The sequence below is a fragment of the Mus caroli genome, chromosome 15 (assembly GCF_900094665.2).
Source record: "Mus caroli chromosome 15, CAROLI_EIJ_v1.1, whole genome shotgun sequence".
Taxonomy (NCBI): domain Eukaryota; kingdom Metazoa; phylum Chordata; class Mammalia; order Rodentia; family Muridae; genus Mus; species Mus caroli.
Genome location: NC_034584.1, coordinates 20,905,319 through 20,913,880, shown reverse-complemented (window position 1 = coordinate 20,913,880; position 8,562 = coordinate 20,905,319). Strand labels below are relative to the sequence as shown.

The following is an 8,562-nucleotide window of genomic DNA, read 5'->3' as shown; positions in this document are numbered from 1 at the left end:
GAAGAAGAAGAAGAAGAAGAAGAAGAAGAAGAAGAAGAAGAAGAAGAAGAAGAAGAAGAAGAAGAAGAAGAAGAAGAAGAAGAAGAAGAAGAAGAAAATGGGCTGGAGCCATGACTTGGCAGTCAACAGCACTTTCTGGTTTTGCAAAGGGCCTGAGTTTGGTTCCCAGCACCCACATCTAGTAGCTCACACAGCCATAACTCTATTTCTAGGGACATCTGGCACCCTCTTTTGACCTCCCCGGGTACCTGTATTCACATACATTCACCCAATGCATATAATTTATAACAAAATTTAAAAAAAGTCACTGAAAAGAAAGGAGGGAGGAGAAGCAGCAAAGGAAGGGAAGAGAAGAAGGAGTCACAGGTCAGATGAAGGGAAGTGTGAGGTTTGGAGTCAGGGACATAGATGAGATGTCTAGAAAAGACATCAGGACGGGCGTGGAGAGCACAGACTACTGGCATTTAAAGGAGCTTCAGGATATCTTTGTTCTTTTGTGTTGACAGAGGAAATGGACTGCTGTTCAGCTCCCAAACTCTCTACCTGTGTACTCCAGGTCCACACTGTCTGTGTGAAGGCCATGCTGATCTCTCAGAGACTTTCCCAGGCATCTGAACCAAGTGATCTTCTGCAGCCTGTTCTGTGCAGAAGAGAGGGATGGAAATGAGCCATAGAGGAGCCAGGGAGAGGCTCTAGGGAAGATCTTGCAGCAGAGAAACCAACAATGAGTGAGTAAGCAAAGACTGGGGTTTGAAGGGATGGCGTTGGATTAGGACAGTGATGGACAGCTAGGGCAGGATACAGTGGGAGAGGAGGCTTCTCAGGTCAAGGGAAAGAAGCAGATATACATGGCTATAGCTCATTTCCTGTGGGTTGTGCTTTATCTAGCCAAATAGCAGGGTCAAAGTGACCATGCCCTCCCATGCTAGTGTTTCGTCACATAACAGCACAGTTAAAAACTGGGAGCAACCACAGTGCTTTGTTTGTAACTCTATCACTTCTTCAAGTGAGACGATTCTGTTGATTTTTCTTCCCTTATCTAACATTAATGTATTCTGTTGGGGTCAACTGTAATTTAACGTTAAATGTTTACCTTGGATGTCAGGGCTTAAGGTTGAAACTAGGATCCTGGGAATGCCTGATTGCAGCATTTGCAAAACGATCATGGGAGAAAGGATATTCATTTAGCTGACTGCCAGTACACTTCTAGCTTTATTCGTTTGTTTCAACTGAAGCCCCCTACACTCTATTGCTAGAGAGACTGACTGCCCTTCTGTGGCCACCTATAGCCCTGATGCAAGCACAGTATGCACTAGATGTTGATCTAATAAGTCTGTCACCGAGTCCTGCCTGCAAGATGCATTCATCATAGAGACAAAATTAAAACAGCCCAAGATATCTCTTTCTCTCTCTCTCTCTCTCTCTCTCTCTCTCTCTCTCTCTCTCTCTCACACACACACACACACACACACACACATACATGCACACACACATGCACACTCACACACGTATGCTCACATACACACACGAAAGCACACTCACTCTCACATAACCTCCCCCCTCCCACATGGAGGAGTCACTACTAAGAAGACAAATGTTATCATTGCTTTCCCCCAAAGCAGAGTGAACTGAGATTCAGTCGAGCTTTGGCGAGAGGCAGTGAGCCCAAGTCTATGTGATGCTTTGGTCACAGGAAGAGAGAAAGATGCTGGATCCCCTAGACCAAGTCAATGGTGGTCAGAACAGAGAGAAGATGGACTTCAAAGCTGATGAGGAGCCACGGCTCAAAGATTCAGTGATGACTGAAGTTAGGAATTCAGGCCTGGGTCACTGGGTTAGAAATGTGAAGGGTCTGGCCTGCCCCTCCCCTGGACAAAGGTCACGACCCCTTTCCCTGTGGCCATATGTCCTGTGTTAATACTTAAAGTGCCGCTTTAACTCATGCAAGACATAAAGCCGGTGACATCCATTATGTATCCAGGAGCCAGGGAACTGGGTGTGTACTGTGGATGGTGCTGGTGTCTCACCCCCTCCTCCCCCGCTCTTCCCCTTGTGTGAGGGTGGCTGTCTCCAAATGCTGAGGCAGTAAATGACTCACACCAGTGTCAGCCTCTGGTAAAGGCCTTTAACTCCTAGGAGCCGTCCTGTCTGAACTCTTCTTACAAGTACTCCAGTAAGCCTCACTCCAACACCCTCCCACTGACCTCAGCCTGTGAAGTAACAAAACCCCAAGCCTCCTTAACGCTAGGTGGTTAGATGACTGCGGAAAGGCCTCTTCACACGCACTCTGAAGGCTGAGAGCAGCCTGCCCTGGAGACCATCTCCTACCTTCCTCTTCCTCACCTCACTCTGCCCCCTTCTCTCACTCTCTAACATGGGTTGCATGTTTCCCCTCAAATTCAGAGGTTGAGGTTCTGATCCCCTGTACTCCAAGTCTGGCTGCATTTGAGAGCTGATAAGGCCTCGTGGGCCTGTTAGCTTCATCCAACCTGACTGCTACTTTCATAAGGAGTGAGTGGAGTGTCTTAATTAGGGCTCTACTACTGTGAGCAGACACCATGACCAAGGCAAGTCTTATAAAGGACAACATTTAATTGGGACTGGCTTACAGGTTCAGAGGTTCCGTCCATTATCATCAAGGCAGGAACATGGCAGCATCCAGGCAGGCATGGTGCAGGAGGAGCTGAGGGTTCTACATCTTCATCCAAAGGAAGCCAGGGACAGACTGGGCATCCTCAGGCAGATAGGAGGAAGATCTCTTTAAGCCCATCCTCACAGAGACACACTTCCTCCAACAAGGCCATACCTTCTAATAGTGCCTCTCCCTGGGATGCTCATATACAAACTGTCACATGGAGACAGGACAGGAGAGACACAGAGCAGATGTAGGGGATGTCTGCCTGCTCGAGAGAGAGAGAGAGAGAAGCTCAGAGGTTGAGACTCACAGCCTGCACTGCCATGGGGGCAGATTCCTGATGTATGGAACTGGAGCAATGGAAACTGTTCACCTTCTCATGTGCAGTTTTGAAGCGCAGTCTCTTGACAGATGTACTGCACAAGAGGACCCTGGACTCAGACCTTGCATTTAGGGAACCAGGCCGAAGAAACAATGTGTGTGCCATACTCCAAAATGAGCTAGCCTTTCATTGATCATTTTATTGACTTTTTAGTCCAGAGTTAACATCCAGGCCAAGAGACTCTGAAGGCAGTCTGTTCTGCAACCTGCCTTGCAGAACGTATCTCTGAGGGTCTTATGTATAAGCAGCACTGGGATACATAAGTCTTAATAAAATACCAAAGGACATAGTTTCATCTGAGAACAGTGTTTTCCTTCTAACAGTTGTTTAACATTCTATATTCCCACCCCAAGATTTATTTATTTTACTAACATGCATGTGTGTGTCTCTGTGAGCATACACTATATGAGTATTGGTACCCAAAGAGGTCAGAGGGTCATCAGATTCCCCGGAGCTAGAAACACACAGGTCTGGGAATGGGAAGCCCAGGCTCCACTCTCTGGTTGAACCAGCTGCAGCTGTGTGATTTTTAGACCCTTCCCCACACTCAGCCTCAAGTTAATTTTAACCCCCTGCCCCCTACTAAACCAAACCAAACTGAACCAAACCAACCAACCAACCAACCAACCAACCAACCAACTAACCAAGCAAAACCAGGAGTCAAAAATGCTCCGAAGGCTGTTTTTCTTAAAGGCATGACGGTCATGGCAAACCTGAGGCCTTCAGGTAAAGGTGTTACTCAGTGTTGGACTATTTCAGGCAGAAGTCTCCTGTCTCTAGTTTGCATATTTGTCAGCCCAGCCTCTCCCCCCGCCCCCGCCCCCAATTCTCATTTGAAAAATCAGGCTCCCTTTCCTGGTTGGTCTTCGGTTCCCCCAGCAAGCTGTAAGTGTCAAATAGACCTCTCCAAAACAGGCCTGGAGTCTGGCTCAGCAGCAGTTATCGAAAAACCATTAGGCCCTGTTTGCTCGTTCTGTAATCAGAGTCTGTGCTGTTCTCCTACACTAATGGGAAAGTTTTGGCTGAAGAGGAGTCAATTGTTCAGCTCTGTCCTGTCTCATGATATCGAGTGCTTATCCACATCTGGAACGTTTGTCCTCTGGTAGCTATAGCCCTTAACCTTGAGAGAGAGGGGGGTGGGATGGAGAGGGAGGGGGAGGGGAGAGGGGGAGGGAGAGGGAGAGATGTGTCAGGAAGGGTAGATTTGAATTTATGAGCCCAGGACTCTGGTTAGTCTGTTTTTAAAGGACAGGTATAGTAACCAGTCTAAGTGCTGTTCAATAACCCCTATTCGACGCAGCTTGAGGAGGTATGGCCATGTGGATTTGATGGAAAAGCTGTGTGAGTTTTCTATGCCCAGAGGTCCTGGAGAAAGCAGACAGACGTTTTCAAAGGGAGGGATGCTTTGCCAGAGATCGATAATTCCTGAAAGGGAAACCTCTTGAAGTTTCCTTTTATATCCTTGCTGTATTGAGTTGTGCCCTGGCATGTAGTCGGCTGTGAATAAATAACGGGCTGAGTAGTGAAATATGGCTCTGAGCTCACACCCGGCTTCTCAGTGCAGCTAACAGAGCTCTGTTAATCCTGCATCTTATAATTTGCAGAAGGTTGTCTCCCTGACAAAGACTATGGGTCCTCAAATGGTATAGCTCTGTGGGCCTTATTTAAAACCAGCACCTGAATAGTCCTAGACACATAGTTAGATGATAACATGCTTTTTTGTTGGATGAATACATATATAAGTGAATGAATGAATGAATGAATGAATGCAGAGATGTTATCTTCTTACATAAGTGCGGATGAAGAAGAAAAGCACAACGTATGGTTAGAGCCATATGTAAAAGAACCCAATCTTGTTTTTAAGGACTATATCAGCTTCCTGCAAGAAGAAACAACCCACTCTTCACTCTGCTAATGGATCCTGAGATCCAGATTCTCCCGTCAATGGGAAATCATTTGGCACTTGCCCTTTGCAGCATCTAGCCTCTCCGAACTGTCATCACCTGCTTGATTAGGGGTGGGTATTGGTTGGTAAGGGTCCCAAGAGAACTTTATGGAGTGGCAAACATTTCAAAACTTGTTTTGGGGGGTGGCAGAAGACGTTCAAACCTCCCTGAGCAATGGAGATTGGTGCACTTCATGATCTTCAGCTGGGCCTTGGTGGACAACACCCATTTCTTTCTCTCTCTTTTTTTCTAAAGATATATTTATTTATTATATATACATACATTGTAGCTGTCTTCAGACACACCAGAAGAGGGCATCAAATCTCATTACAGATGGTTGTGAGCCACCGTGTGGTTGCTGAGAATTGAGCTCAGGACCTTCATAAGAACAGTCAGTGCTCTTAAACGCTGAGCCATCTCTCCAGCCCAACAACACCCATTTCTATCTTAACATCACTGCTCCCATTTAAACTTGATTTTCCCTGACCTGGTCCCAGTGCCCTGTGAGCTCTTCACAACACCAGTAATGACACAGGACACAGCAGCTAGAGGGACAGACTTATTGTTAAGTTATGGACTTTGCCAAGAATCTGAGGCACAGATGAATCAAGATACCTTCTGAAGGCCGTAGTCATCCAACAGGATTGGCTCTAGAGTTGAAGGAGCCCTCACCTGCTTCCTGTATCTGAGCCTAGCTTTTTCTCAGTCGGTGGACTCAACCTTCCAACCCTTGAACTCTCATGCACTGCCCATATGAGCGCTAACAAGTTACTGTGCACTGTAGTTTCCCTGACTGTAAGATGGCGCAGGACTGACCTGGGATTGAAACTACATGAAATAACATGTACAGATTCCTTGTTACTCCTAATCATCCATACTTCCTTGACATGTCAGGATCTTGACATGTTTATTCTCTAGCCTATTGGGTAATGAATCAGTTCTTTAAATAAACATTTATCTTTGTGAGAAGTAATGACCCTGAGGATTTAAGTAGAGTTTACAAATTCCCTGAAGATCCTTCTCACATCTTCTGCAGACTTTTGGTCTTGCAAGAAGAAAACTCTTAGACAAACCACACAACCTAGCATAGAAATCAGATGATTGTTTTAAGAAGAAAATGAATGTATGACAAGGTCCAAACTTTTAACTTGAAGTAGACTTTCCATCATAGCAGGCAAACCCTCTGATTTTGATGTGACCACTTATGAATCTCTCAAAATACAAAGGATTACATTTTTGCAATGTTATGAATTCTGCAAACAAACAAAACAAAGCAATCACTACTTTCTGTGTCATATAGCATATTGGGAAAGGTGTTGATGCCCCTAATATTAGGTTCTTGTTTGCTCCATCAGATGATCTTGAAGAACAATGCTGAGAATCTTATATTTACAGGGGTCGAATTCTGGATCCACTTGGACCAGCGAGACATTTATTTTGGTGCCTTGTCCCATCTGAAGCTCCTTTCTTCAGTGCTGTGCACTGTTATGTTCCCACCAGCCCATGGGTTGTAGCCCAGGCAACAGCTCCCAAGAGGACTAACCAGGCAAGCACACACAACAATGATCGAGAAAAAAGAAGATTCAAACCCAAACACAAACCAAATAGAGGTTTTGTAGACTTTCCAGAGGAAAAACAAGCAGTTGAGAATAGAGTGATGGATGTAGCCACTGCCCTGGCTTCCCATATAAGCCCCAGGGCTTGCCAAGAAGCGATCAGAATACAAGGCCAAAGAGGATGGATGCTCTGTGTGGACAGTTTCCCTGCAGAGAACACCATGGCATGCCGTCTCCAGCATCCCTGGGATGGGTGGCAGCTGTGACTCTGCCCTCCACGATGATCCAGTTTCCTGTATCAGGTTGTGGCTGGTGAAGGGCTCCACATTCCTGCAGTAGGCAGTTCCAAGGTTTTCATGTCGGGAGAGAGCCAAGAGGCTCTCCTCTTGTGAGCAAAAGTCAGGAGAGAGCCAAGAACACCCACTGCACATAGGGCCACACAAAACAAACACATGCAGCAAATCCCCACTGAAGTCCCACTGACACCAGGCCAAGCTGAAAAACAAACTCCGACATTTCTCACTTAGGTGGGACTGAACTTGACAGAGATACTCGAATGTTTCCTTGGAAATATCAAACATCGGAAGGAACTCTGTTCTTTCTGAGCCCATCTCTCAAGCTCTGTGCCTTTGGGGAGGACCTCCTAGATTTATAGTTTTGCAGTTATGCTAAAAAAAAGTCACATCCTGTAGATGCTAGTTCAGACCATTTAGTTTTGAGCATAAACTAATCGCATGGGGAAAGAATTGGGTAAAGTACTCTGCATTTCCATGAAGACCTAATATGTGTTGGACTGTCCATAGCACAAACTGAGTCTTGGTCCTAGATGATCTTGAGAAATTATTATCCCAGACACTTTTTATTCAGTCATTATAGAGACTATACTCATTGTATGCCACAGTAGTAAAGAAATAGTCTTTGGTGGGCTGGAAAAATGGCTCAGTGGCTAAGAGCAGTAACTGCTCTTCCAGAGCAACCACATGGTGGCTCACAGCCATCTGTAATGGGATCTGATGCTCTCTTCTGGTGTGTCTGAAGACAGCAATAGTATACTCATATAAATAATAAATAAGCAAATTAAAAAACAAACAAACAAAAAAACAAGAAATAGTCTTTGGCAAGGATTGTAGATCTGAGCCACATTATATCAGACTAGGGCCTCAGACCCGGGATTCTCATGTCCCAGTCTGATGTCTTTGTACCCCTGCTTTTGCTGTTAGCAGGTGTGCATTTTAAGCAATCATGCTTCTGTTTGGCCAATTGCAAGCCCACCTGAATGCATGTGTTCACTTGTGACCAATAAGATGAAAGTGGTGTTTGAAGGGAACCTGCAGCTGCCCTGCCCCCATCTCTGCTCTGCCCCATCTCCAAATGATTTTGTCCTCTGCTTTGTCATCTCCAGAGCAGGCGACAAAGAGGCACATGTAGATGCATTTATTGCAAATTTCTCACAAAGTTGACTCTATGCCAAGGACCTGTTAGTTTTGGTTTCTTTCTAACAAATTATAGGTCATAAATATTCATTGATAAATCTTATTTATGCAGATGCTCCTGTATCCCTGGCTGATCTCCAGCTCACCAGATAGCCAAGAATGACCCTCCTCTTCTGAAGTGCTGAGATTACAGGCTCAGCCATCACCCCCACTTTATGCAGTGCTGAGGATTAGGTCCATGGCTGGATAAGATGTACATTCCACTCTTCCTGCCGAGCTTTGTCTGCTGAGACGATGGACCATTGGCTGTACTGTATAGATCACAGTGATTATTTTCAGATAAACCCTCTTCCCATTGAATCTACCAGCAAACTTTGGGCTTTAACTGGGTTTGGTAATAAACCTTTGTAAAACCAGGAATTTGGGAGGATTTAGGAAACCAAGGTATGTTAGGCCCCATTTTGGCCCTGGTTTGGGTCTTGGGGACAAACCGGAACCTGGATCGAGTTTCTGTGGCCTTGTGGCAAAGCCTAAGCCTGGAGTTTTGAGACCTGTCTCAGTCACTTCCATATTGGATGACTCAGCAAGACCTGTTTGGCCTTGCCTCTGC

General features: G+C 45.6%; 1 long non-coding RNA gene across 1 annotated transcript; it reads left to right on the top strand.

The window, feature by feature from the left end:
* The first annotated feature begins 512 nt into the window (after nt 1-512).
* LOC110310942 lies at nt 513-8,118 on the top strand. Its single transcript, XR_002379874.2, has 3 exons — nt 513-728; nt 4,882-5,034; nt 8,065-8,118. It is a non-coding gene; the product is annotated as an uncharacterized LOC110310942 (long non-coding RNA).
* The last annotated feature ends 444 nt before the right edge of the window (nt 8,119-8,562 follow it).